The sequence below is a fragment of the Panthera onca genome, chromosome E3, assembly GCF_046562875.1.
Source record: "Panthera onca isolate mPanOnc1 chromosome E3, mPanOnc1 haplotype 2, whole genome shotgun sequence".
NCBI classification, from domain to species: Eukaryota; Metazoa; Chordata; class Mammalia; order Carnivora; family Felidae; genus Panthera; species Panthera onca.
Window position 1 is genome coordinate 36480529 of NC_138354.1, and position 12997 is coordinate 36493525.

At 39.0% G+C, this 12997-nt stretch overlaps 1 protein-coding gene and 1 pseudogene across 24 annotated transcripts in view; one reads left to right on the top strand and one right to left on the bottom strand.

Annotated features, from left to right (window-relative positions):
- The window catches only part of RBFOX1 (RNA binding fox-1 homolog 1), a 2063692-nt gene that overhangs the window by 1010162 nt on the left and 1040533 nt on the right, over positions 1-12997 (bottom strand). The window lies entirely within an intron of this gene.
- Positions 6422-6949, top strand: LOC132689036 (peptidyl-prolyl cis-trans isomerase A pseudogene; annotated as a pseudogene).

Consider the following 12997-nt stretch of genomic DNA (forward strand, 5'->3'; position numbering starts at 1 on the left):
TTCACCTTCTAGTCTTTGCTAAAATGTCACCTTTACAATGAGGCCCATCCTGATTCCCCTCCCCCTTCATTTAAAACTTTGATTCTTCCACTCCTATTCTCTGTTTCTTCCTATCCTTTTCCCTTTTTCCTTTTACCATAATACTTGTCACCTTCTACAATGACTTTCTTATTTATATGCACTTTTCATGGTCTTTGTGCCCCACTAGAATGTAGGCTCCATGAGGGCTTGAACATGTGATGGGTCCCTCATGTGAAGATGAATGCCTGGTACACAGAAGGTGCTCAAAATACACACACACAAACACACACATACATACATACATATATACACACATACAGATATACATATACATATACAAATATATGCATATATAAGAGTAGAAGAAACATATAAATTGCTATGAGATCACACGCAAATCAATTTTCATCTACCCTAGGGAGCTGGAGTTGGGGTAAGGTGGGAATTCCAGGAAAGGTTTAACCAGGAGAAGTGGCACTTTTGAGCTGAAATTGAAATGAGAAGTAAGAAGTAAATGAGAGGGGCAGAAGGAACAGAACGTGCCCAATGCCCCAATCGGGAAAAGCTTGATGTGTTCGCAACGTGGCTGTAGCACATGAGCTAGTGGGCTTGAAGATTTAATAGAAAGGGGAAACCATGTTCTGTTCACTGAAGCCTGTTCTTCACCTAGGAGAGGGAAACAGAGAAAGGATGAATGAAGAATGAATATACCATGGCTTTGGCATTTTGTTTTCATTTGTTTTGTTTAATTAGCCATTTTGGGTTATAAGGCACAATTTTCCTAGACATTGACAGGACAGCTGCACGTTCCCAGGACAAACGCCGAAAGCCCTGTGTCAATTTGAAGGCCAAACTTTTGAAGGTCACGATGAAGTTCTGAAGGAAACAGCTGATTTCCCGGAGTCCTCCTAACATGGCAGGCGACTCAAATTACAGAATTCAAGAAGCTTCCCGTTTCCTGAACAAGAAGTCCATGTTACCTAGAAAGTGCATAGTTGTGGACAAACTCTCCTCCTCTTCCTTAAAAGAGAAGATGATACTGCAATTACCTCAGTGAGGAGACCAGAGGCAGCAGCACAAGGCCCTTTTCTTTCTCAATTTGCTGCCTCTCCTTGCATTCCAACCACGGGAGGTGGGGACCAGACACATGAAGTCCTTTCACCCAACACTAACCCAACACACCTGTACATTCTCCACCTCTATCACATGCTCCCCAGCCCTCCTGGCAGAAGGCATGTTTTGAAAGATTTGTAAAGCACGCATTTGGAGTACATAATAACTTAATATTAATTCAAATGACTAATACTTAGAGCATAAAAAAAAGAGAGAAAAAAGGCTCCAATTGTGGAAAATATATCTCAATTGTCCTAGAAAATGTCTCACAGTGACAGCAATGTATCCCATGAGCAGAAATAAGGTTGTTTCAGGCAGGAATTTAATTAAGATGAGTCGGTCATGCCATGAGCAGTACACGGCCAAGGAAGCATTAGTGAGGTATTTACCACACGGATGTGGAGAACACACAATATTAAAATGCCCAATAAATTAGCCTACAAATCTACTTAGCTCTACATTTGTCCTGCATCACCAAATAAAACATTGCCTTGAAATGGAACCGTCTGAGATTTTTCACACCAAATCAATTTACACCGAATAAGGAAAATGCTTATGCAACTCCTGGGCTGCTGTTTGCAATGAGATGCTTGGTAGAAGAGAAACTTTTCACCTTCTCTATTTCATCAGACACAGAATGGGAATTAATCAGCGTTACCTAACTACCCTTTCAAAAGGACTCACAGCAACATCCCCAGAAACACTTTGTTTCTTTCAACATTCCTGAACAACAGTCACCAACTTTTAATAATTCCCTATATTACTGGAGACTGTGTAAAAGGATTTTAAATCACAAGATTGATGACAATGTAATAAATTAGAAAAAACTGTGGCTGTTACTGTGAAATCTTAGTGCCCCAGTGTGGTTCACATCTCAATTTCTTGATGTGATACGATTTGAGTATAATTATTAACAATTATTATCAAAGCATTCATAAGCTTTTCCCCCCACTGTGAAAGCAAAGACTCTTTTTTATATCCTATTTTTAATCTTAATTCATGGGTGTCACACATCACCCACAAAAGAAGGGCATGGTGATTCCAAAATGTCTGTTTTGACAGATTGCTCTTTCCCACTTCTTTTATATTATAAATATTTAATACATGATTCAACAATGAATGACAAAATCTAGCTCTGTGATCATCCAGTTAAGTGAAATCTTCCCTACTCTTCCTCCTCCTCAAAAGACAGTCAGCCCGTCTTGACACAGGAGCAAGGAGGGGTCAAAATACAACACCTGCATGAATATAAGCCCCGATGGACCCAAGTCCTAAGAAATTTCCCATTAATTCATTTTCTGCCACTTTTTCTTTTAAATGCAAATTTCGAGGAAAAGACCACTGCAATATATGTAATTGTCTATATTGTGCAATTATAACAAAACAATTCTGTGATGGTACCATGTCATCATTTAAATGCATGCCATCTTATCTCTCCCTATATATTAATCTAAAATGGAATCAGGAAAGTGACAAGAACATCTCATAATGGAACACCCAGTGAATGGCTGATTTGCCTTTCATTGTCCGCAAGCCTTAATGTGCTGTGGACTTGCTGGGAACAAATGAGACCTCGGCAGCGACATGTTTTCATTTTATCACATTTATTTAAGATGACCGAGGACAGTGCCCAATATTTATTCACCACGTTCAACATTTGCCATCATCAGAATAAAAGGCGAGACGGCACAGTTTGAACAACATCTGGTAATTCCAAAGAGATAGTGTCACTTGAAGAACAAATGAACCTTTAGTTAATAAAATCTCCCCCTGACTGACAAAGATGGCTTTTTGTACACATGCAGGATCCACGATAAGCAGATAGAGAAATGCAGATAAGGAGCACCCGATTCCTACAAAGGGAAGTCAATGTGCCCATGTTTAAATAAAGACAGGGTTTATTACTGGTCTTTTATGAATCATGATAAATTAAATGTCCTGAGTTCTGGAGGGATAAAAGATTTAAATTATACTTCTGAAAGCCATGGGAAGTTTCACTACCCTCAAAATGCGCTAAAGCCTCAAAGTAAGAATAATATTGCCGGGACCAAAAAGTAGCTGGTTTCAATGAAGAAGCCTTTCATCCAGTAATGCCTGAGTTAATAGAGTGGATTATATACTGAATATCTATGACCCCAAACCTTTATGCAGCCAATATGTAACATGAACCTACTAAGAATTAGACACTGCTCTAGGCACTTGGAAGAGGCAAGTGTCTAATGTGAATGTAAATATACCCACGTGTCTAGTCTATGCAACTACAGATACATATGCACACACACACACGCTCTAGATGGGGTGATGTCCTTCAATATGTGAAGAATGGGGCTTTGGCCTATCATTGAGTCATAGTCCATATTTTATACCATATTTCATTCCATTATCATACCACTTGTATCGATGGGTTATAACTAATTATGCCCCACAGACAGGATTTCAGTGAGAGAAAATTAATTCAAGAGAAGCCTTTTACACACATGGATCTTGGCTGATATGCAATGAAGAGAACATCCTCTGATCCCCAGGGACTCTAAATTTTCAAAAAGTATTTATGGTAGAAATGACAGGACGATCATAATAAGTGGACCTCCTAAAGAAGGTAAATATATTGTATCACAGCTCTCTTGATACTATCATGAGAAGGTTAAGTCTATGAAAACTCTTGAGGGCTGTAAAAAGTCATGCAGACACAGAGATTATTCTTAAAGTTTAGAGCCAAAGTGAGTGGTCCTTGGCACAGCAAAGTGCCTGGCATAAGGGGGGCAGTGTGGAAGTTTAGAGGCATTGGCTTTGATCCATTCTTCCTTCTTCCCGAACAGTTTGTTCCTCGTGGTACCTGCCTTAGATTCAGATCTTATTCAAACCCAAGTTATTATTTTTTTTAAAACTGATAACCACTACAGTTGTTATTTTTGAGGTCATTACTAGACATAAAGAGGGTAAGGTGCGGGGAGGATGGCACATATTTTTTCCCTTCTCCCTACAGTTCCATGTGAAAGAACTCCCTCAGGGTAATATTCCAGGTCTTTCCATAATTCCTCATTCTTCCACCCCTAAGAAGGAATGGTTTATTTGACTGGTTACTCTGGGGGGAAAAAAAAACTAGGCACGCTCAATTCAGTCTCCTTAGCTCTTTTTTCAATTCCCCAGTGGGCAGAAAGGGTACACTCTGGTCCTCTTTCTCAGCCATAAGACTAGGGAGTATGCAGAGAAGCTGTGAAAAGGGAGAAAACACAGGAAGGGGCTCTAGGGGCCTACTCTGTCAACGACTGATAGATAAGTCTCAACAAATTTGGAGACCATAAGGAAACTCATTTGGTCATACATTTTAATTTTAGATTTCATTAATAAAATGTATTTCATTTATTTCATTAATAAAAACACTTTGTTATTGCTGTTTTAAAAATAATAGCTTCATTGAGATATATTCGCACACCATAAAATTCACCTATTCAAAGTGAACAATTCAATAATTTTTAGTATGTTCACAGACTTGTGCAATTATCATCACAATTTAATTTGAGAACATTTTTTTTATCACCCCACAAGGAAGCCCCTATAGCATGCGCTCACTTCCTATCACTCTCTCCCTCCCAGCCCCTGGCACTAATCTACCTTCTTTCCACCTCTGTAGATTGACCTACTGTGGACATTTCATATGAATATGATCAGAACCTTGGAATTATCAGGCTAAGTGAAAGAAGTTTGTTTATTTCCTTTTTCCTCTCTGCTGTGCTACTTTCTCAGTTCTTACTCCGTCCAGGAATAAGAGGATTTTATTTTTTGAGCTCCTAGAGCTACCACATATGCTCTGTTTTACCAAAATCAAATCACTTCTTTAACACTTCATAATTTTAATTTTACCCAGATATTAAACTGCTATATTAAGGTCAGCATCCACTCATCCACTTATTCATGTATTCATACTTTCTTTTTTTTTTTTTTTAATGTTTATTTATTTTTGAGACAGAGGGAGACAGAGCGTAAGTAGGAGAGGGGCAGAGACAGAGGGAGACGCAGAATCCGAAACAGGCTCCAGGCTCTGAGCTGTCAGCACAGAGCCCAATGCGGGGCATGAACCCACACACCATGAGATCATGACCTGAGCCAAAGTCGGACACTTAACCGACTGAGCCACCCAGGTGCCCCATCATCTATTCATACTTTCAAAGCACATGTATTGATCCCTAAAATGGCTACCACACCCTGAAGCTCCTAAAATGAATATAATCTGGTACCTGCTCTCAGGGAGTTCACACTTAATTATTGAGAATGATTTAGGTACAAAATTTCATAAAATACAGAAAAGAGATCCACTGGAATGTAAGTCTAAGAATTCTCATTAATCCTCAGATGCATTACAGTACTCGGCACTGTCCACAGTTGCTGTTTCCATGCAATCTCTCTACCTTTTATGAAAATGTCCCGACCTGGTTCACTTGCTACCTTCCTGACAATCTTCTTAGTGTCTTTCTCTCTTCTTCCATTCACTCAAGCGATCCTTTCTTAAGGTAAATCCTTGTTTGTTTTTCTTTTCAACCCGCCTTTCCTTGGAGACATTATCCGTTCCTACTACCTCCACAGCAACTTGTGAGTAGCATAAAGATAAGTAACACACGATATGGGACTTAGCCCTTGAGCTGAGACTTGAAGGACACAGTGGGTTTGCGGTGGTGGGTGTAAGGTATATGTGCATATATGGAAGGACGTACATGGCATCAATTTCTACCAGGTAGCTCTGTCTTTCCTTTCGTGCCGATATCAATTAGTTAACTTATCTCAAAATGAGCAAAAATTACTTCTCCTATCCACACTTGATATATGTTCACAAAATAGTCCTGTCAACTCCACACATTATTCCCAGCAGTTGTCGCCTATGCCTGCACATCACAATCTTTATTTCAACCAAAGAGCCGCTGTCAGCTCTAAATCTGTGGCTTCACAGAAACTATTGATTTATGGCAATGACCCTTCTTGCCTGTGCACATCTCAAATCCACAGAGCGAGGGGAGCCCCGGAAATATTTATTCAGACAGATAAAATCCTCCCTATTTAACAGAACTGACTTCTATGACCACTGGGCACATCTTGTTACCTAGGGACATTTCCAAAGGATTACACAGCAAGGCTTTGGCTGTGACTGTAAGTCACTGCCACTAAATTGTCAAAATAAATAACAGTAAAAATCAACCCTCAGAGAACGTGGGGGTAGCTGATGCTTTTTCTTTAAAAAAAAAAAAAAAAAGAAATCTTTGCAGACACCGCCACCCCAGAACCGCAGGCACGGCAAAGCCATGGTCAACTCCACCGTGTTTTTTGACATTGCTGAGGACGGTGAACCCTTAGGCCATGTCTCCTTTGAGCTGTTTGCAGACAAAGTTCCAAAGACAGCAGAGAACTTTCATGCTCTGAGCACTGGGGAGAACAGAAATGGTTACAAAGTTTCCTGCTTTCACAGGATTATTCCAGGATTTATGTGCCAGGGTGGTGACTTCACATGACATAATGGCACTGGCAGCAAGTCCATCTATAGGGAGAAATTTGATGATGAGAATTTCATCCTGAAGTATATATGTCCTGTCATCCTGTCCATGGAAAATGCCGGACCCAAGACAAACGGTTCCCAGTTTTTCATCTGCACTGTCAAAACTGAGTGGTTGGATGGCAAGCACATCGTGTTTGGCAAGGTGAAGGAGGGCATGGACACCGTGAAAGCCATGGAGCACTTTGGGTCCAAGAACGGCAAGACCAGCAAGAAGATGACCACTGCTGAGTGTGGACAAACCTAATAAATCTGACTTGTGTTTTATCTTAACTACCAGATCATTCCTTCTGTAGCTCGGGAGAGCACCCCCTTTGGATCAAAATCTCCTGTAATCTTTGTGCTCCTGTTGCAGTTCCATGGGTCCCTTTCAAGTCTAGCTGGATTGCAAAGTGAAGTTTATGATAATGAAACAAAAGCTGAACAAACAGCATACTAATAATTCCTTATTTTTAATTGGAAAAAGAGTCCAACAGAGATAGAAAAAATATGTATCAACTAACAACATATTACTTATTTTGTCATATTTTGTATAGCATAAAACAGAATATAGCACTAGACATACTTTATAATACATAAATATATTAATAATATAACATATCTAAATATACTCTATATTAGCCTATATTAAATATATTACATATGCTATAACTACACAGTTTTGTGTGTATATGTATTCTATATACATTGTAAGTAAAAAAAAAGTATATACACATATATGAACATATACCATATAACTAAATTTTTGTGACAAGGGGAACAAAAACATTTGATTTCTTCTCTTTTCTAAGGGCTAAAAATTTAGAAGGTAAAAGAATCACTCATCAAACCTCAAAATTCTTCAAGAGTTCTTGTTTATCATAGTCATCAATGGATACAACACTGGGACAATGACTATTATTTAATCAGTAATTACCATATACCAGACAATCTTCTGACTATTTTGCAGGTAGTATCTCCTTCAATCAGGGAAAAGCTAACAAAAATGGATTTAAAAATTCACTTTAAAATGTATTAATCCATTAAAATTTATTTTTGAAATCCATTAAAAATCCATTGTCAATAATTGTTTCCATTTTGGAGATAGCATTACTAAGTTTCAGATAAATGAATAAACTAGCCCAAGGTTTCAGCCATGGCAGACTAGATCTGTCGGAGCCCAGATGCTGGGCTATTATCTGTTGCTCTGAATGTCTCCTTGATATTAATTGTAGAGTTTTCCTTTTACAGTAAAAGGGCTCCTCTCCTTTAAACACTGTCACCATTTTCATCACTGGTCTAATCCAACTTAAAGTAAGATTTTCAAAGGAACCAAACTGATTGAATGTGTTCTACCTTTTCCAAACACTGGAATAGCTTGGCCATAACATGAACCCCACTGCGCCAACAAGAAGTGGTGAGTAATAAAGTGACTTCTAAAGCACAATCAATGGTACCAAGCAGAAATGGCATGGATATTTTTCCTTGCCTCCCTTGGTTGAATTGATGGATACTCCAAATTGACTAGAAAGTGGAAATGACTGGAAAAGGAGAAGAAAACCCTTTTGAAGTCCAGAAGACACACACTTCCCCGGTCTTTTAAGGATTAGATAGGATTCTGAAGGACATTAAGCTAAAAGCTTCTCCCCTTCCAAAATGGCCAAAGAACTGAGAGAGAAGAATTATCTTGGCAGAATATGAGACCTAATACCATTGATAATCATAGCAGCACTGAAATCCAGGTTGGCTAAGGACCATTTCAGCCACATATAACTACTGCCTTATTAGCAATCATCAAAAATTGATAAATTGTTCATTTTGCTTCTAATCTGCAGATGATCTTATAGACAGATAGATTAATTATGCATTGCTAGGCAAGTCTTAAAGAATCGTATGCTGTAAGTGTTCATAATATTAAACAACTCTTCTTCAGATTATGTCAAAATTTATATTTTGAGTATGATCATTTGATTAATGTCTGTTCCATCAGCTTGTAGGCCTCATGAGTCAATAAGTAATAGCCGTTGCTTGATGAACACTCACTATGTGTTGGACATTATACAAGTAGTAGCTCCTTTAATCCTTACAATAGCTCCGTGAAGTAGCTATCTGCCCCCATTTTATAGATAAGACAATTTAAGTGTACAGTTATTTGTTTGTTTTCCAATGTTTTTTTAAATGCTTATTTAGAGAGAGAGAGAGAGAGAGAGAGAATATGAATAAGCAGGGGAGGTCAGAGAGAGAGGGAGAGAGAGAATCCTAAGATTCTGTGCTCTCAGCATAGAGCCCAACCTGGGGTTCAAACCCACAAACCGTGAAATCATGACCTGAGATGAAATCAAGAGTTGGATGCTTAACTGATTGAGCCACCCAGGTGGTCCTAAGTATAGGGTTGTTAAATAGATAGTCTGAAATCCCACAGAGAGTAATCCCACAGAAAGCCACAGACTGGACCCCAGGCAATCAACTTCCAAGCATGAGGGCAAGAGCTATGTATATTTATCATCACATATCCCCAGAACATACTAGGTACTCTATAAAATTTGATGAATGAATGAAAAGGAGTTTTTTTCTGGTTTGGGCCATATCTACATGGACATGCAAAAAGGACCCTTGATTTGTGTTAATCATAGAGAGATGAACTTGTCCTCCTATAACTTAGAACTCAGAGCAATTACCATGTAAAATGAGGCCAGGTGAGGCAAATTCCCATGGGTCCCTCAACAAAAACAACCTTCCCCTACTTCTCTTACAGCAGTGGGCTGTCCTCCTGTATTCCTCCAAATGATTACTTAATGCCCACTTTCACATGCCCATAGTAAAACACAGCTAAACCCAAATGCTAATGGAGTGGCCCAAGTGCTTACTTCCTCAATTAGTCTTGTCCAGAAAAATTCACCAGAATTATATCCCTATGTGGAACCAGGCACTGTGCTACCAATCATGGAAGTTATTAAAAGGAAACTACAAAATGGTACCCTGTTTCCAAAGAAAGAAATGGATTCTTAAGAACTAAAATTAAAACTTGAACATTCTAGGTATTATAAGAAAGATACAAGTTCCAATGGGAACATAGAGGAAGAGGAAATTGGCTTGGGCCCTTGCTAGGAAAAAAAAATCATGAGGAAACAGTCAGAGATGGGTTGGGTGGGGGATGGCAAGGGAAGAGGGGATCCAGGCAGGACAAAGAGAACAGTTTTAGTGTGGAAACATTTCAGAAAAGTATTTTAGGTTGAGTCATTTAGTATACACTAGACTTTTACGGTGGGCTTGAAACTGTCACCTCTATTAGGGCAATGTTCAGGAAGTGCCAGAAAATCTACTCTCCCACGAAAAGCAGATAAAACTGGGCAAGCAGAGCAAACAACTGGGCAACACTTGGCTGACTGCAAAAGAGTGAATGAGAGGGTCCCTTTATTTAACTTTATTTGTTTTATTGTCTGATCTACCCCAAATCCTTTACTTTGGGGAACCATCTTTATCCTACTTTATATTTATTTATATAGTTTAGGTGGTGCTCTACATCCCACCACCACCCCCTGCCTCATCCCTATGGAATGAGACTTAAGACCAATCAATCAGAAGATCCCAGTCTTGGGGTGCCTCGGTGGCTCAGTTGGTTAAGCGTCCGACTTCGGCTCAGGTCATGATCTCACAGTTCGTAGATTTGAGCCCTGCACCAGGCTCTGTGCTGGCAGCTCGGATCCTGGAGCCTGCTTCAGATTCTGTGTCTCCCTCTCTCTCTGCTCCTCCCCTGCTCATGCGCGTGTGCGCTCTCTCTCTCTCTCTCTCTCTCCTTCAAAAATAAATAAAAACATTAAAAATTAAAAAAAAAATAAGATCCCAGTCTTATAGTTCAGGGATTTGCTCAGTAGCAGGCATATGATTCAAATTGGCCAATCAGAGCCTTCCCTAGGATTTTTGAGGTATCCTCCAAAAGGTGATAACTTCTCAGAGGACGCATATAGTAGAAGCCCAGTGAACCCTGATATAAGATGGCAAGCAGATCTAAGAGAGAATTAGAGTCCTTGTGACATCATTAAAGCTTGAGACTCAGCCACACCTGAAGCCTACCTTTTGTGTTGCCTAGTTCCATAACCCACACTTTAAGTTTTCTTAAATATATTTGATGTGCATGTGTGTGTCTTTATTTTTTTCATGTGAAAGTGGAGGAATCCTGATGAAATCAGTGCCTAAATATCCTGTAACATAACATTATAATTCTGAGCTGGTTGTAGCTCTCCTTCTCATAACAAAACCTAGTGAGCTTAAAGAGATGTGATACACTTCCCCAGTTTCTTTGTTATTAAGAACCCCTTTGGAATCCTCATCTCTGTTAACACCACACTGTTTTCTAAACTGCCAGAATGATTCAGATAATCTCAGACACCAAAGCTTGCTTGACAGTTGTTGCCATCTAGCAAAATCAAACAAAAACCCCAAAAACCAAAAAACAAAACCAAAAATAAAACAAACTAAAAAAAAAATCTCCAAAAAACAAGAAACAGTTATGAAACTGAAGGAGATTATAAAGTATTGCAGGACCCAAGACTAACAATGTTCAAGGAATGTCAGTCAACTGATATATTAAACTGGATTAAATGTAAACCACCCTTCACTGTGTAAAATATGTATATCCTTTATAGAATGTTAATAGTAGGTCCTCGTACTTCTACACCAATGAATATTCTGATTGAGCATATTAATAAGCTAATAGATAATAAGACCTGTGATTAAAGACACCATCCTGTCTCTATACATTGTGGTAGTTCTCCTCTTTATTTCCCAGCTAAGGGTCCACCAGAGCCTGACATACAAAAATAGGCTGGGGTTTAATCAGCATCCTAACAGTGAGAAACCCTGTGAATTAAATACCATTCCCTTCCAGAGTTCAAAGAAGTCACATTTTAAGGCCAAGGTTTAGATGCAAATATGAGAGATGTGATCCTGAGGAAAAAAAAATCAAACATGACCAGGAAGGACCCCTGCTTCCTGCCTAAAAGAAATGTGTCCCAGAGAAGGTTTTCTCTGATCTCTGCTTTAGAAAGATCAGTTGTCGCATTTGAAACTGTGAAAAGCTGTCACATTTATTATATTTCTGGAAGCCTGTAAATGATGAATGTTTCTTCCATCTCCCCTCCTTCAGGTGAAGAAGAAGAAAAAAAAAAAGTTATTATTCCTGACTTCCAGGAAGATGTCATGAGTGAGAATCTAAAAAAAAAAAAAAAAAAAAAAAAAGGAAAAAAAATAACCACAGTTTGCTGTTATCAGCAATTAAAGAAACTTTATCTAATTACTATGGAAGATGGCTCCGTTCGACAATCATCTCTGACAAACTGATCATTATCAGTAATTTATGACCAGTTTCTTAGTTAATTGTCCTCAGGAAGGAGAGCAAAAACCATTTGTATAGAAAAATAAGTAGTCATTAACAACAGTGGAATTTGTTGGGAATGTGATTATAAATCACCAACCAGGGCTGGTAATGATTCCTGGGAAGAGAAGAGAATGAAAACAATGTAGACACTACATCCAACTTTAGGGAACTATTCGGAGAAAGAAGACTTCATAATGAACTTTCCCCCCCAATTAAAATGAAGAATGTCTTGTCTCCCTTTAAAAGAATATCAGACACTTTATTCTAAATGTGGGAGAGTAGGGCAAGGGAGGAACACATCTCTGCTTCTGCATGCAGGGATAGTTATAAAACACACACTCAGGCACTTTAAAGTTCTGCCTCTCCTAACCAAGCTCACTTTGCATAAAGAATATGCACCCTGCTTTGCTTTTTTCCAAAGCTAACTGGATCTACCTGACCAAGCTTTGATTTTAGAGGCTTGGAAACTGGTCCATCGATCTGGTCCAAAAGCCAAACATAGACTTGTGAATCCTGAACTGTATTTGAGCTTCACATTGCCAATTACAAGCTGTGAAGCCTTGGGGTATGTTACAGAGACTACGGACCCATTTGTGAAAAGGGAATGGGATATGTACCTGCTAAAGATATGGAACTGTAAGGGTATGGGTTGAATTGGGTCCCCCTCACCCAAAATACGGTATGTTAAACATCTATTTCCTGGCACCTGCGAATGTGAGTTAACTTATAAATAGAGTCTTTGCAGATGGAATCAAGTTAAGGGAGGTCATTAGGGTGGGCCCTAATCTAGTAGGGCTGCTATCCTTATAGAAATTTTGAACAAAGGGAAAGTGCTGTGGAGGCACATGAGAAGAACATCTTGACATGATGCAGGCAGAGAGGGGAGTGGCACAGCTACAATCCAAGGAATGCCCAAAGATGGCTAACAAACCACCAGAAGGTAGGAAGAGGCAAGGAAGAATTTC